At 39.8% G+C, this 332-nt stretch overlaps 1 pseudogene; it reads left to right on the forward strand.

The window, feature by feature from the left end:
* Window positions 1-332, forward strand: part of LOC110427561 ((+)-delta-cadinene synthase isozyme XC14-like) — a 21,682-nt pseudogene that overhangs the window by 10,312 nt on the left and 11,038 nt on the right.

Below are 332 nucleotides of genomic sequence, written 5' to 3' on the forward strand. Positions count from 1 at the left end.
TGAGGGCCTATCTCCATCCTCAATGTTTCCAAAGATTATCACACATCATTGGGGTTACTTTCAAAGCCAATTAAAATTATTCAAATCATTCTCCACAGCACACTTTAGTTGCTAGAGCATCACATCAGGCTCATCTCATATTTATCTAAAACTTCCCATGGCTATATCATGTCACATACAAATCAAATCAACAAGTGATCTTCCCCTGGATGTCGTCAAATCATGCTCAATAGCCAATCAGCGAAGAATCAAGTCATGCCTAGGGTAAACGTCCCTGTGGTAAAACAAATCACACTCATCTGAAGCAACAGGTGGAGAACAAATCATGCACA

This window comes from Theobroma umbraticum, unplaced genomic scaffold (assembly GCF_002168275.2).
Source record: "Theobroma umbraticum cultivar Fairchild unplaced genomic scaffold, ASM216827v3 scaffold_106.0, whole genome shotgun sequence".
In the NCBI taxonomy this organism is placed as follows: Eukaryota; Viridiplantae; Streptophyta; class Magnoliopsida; order Malvales; family Malvaceae; genus Theobroma; species Theobroma umbraticum.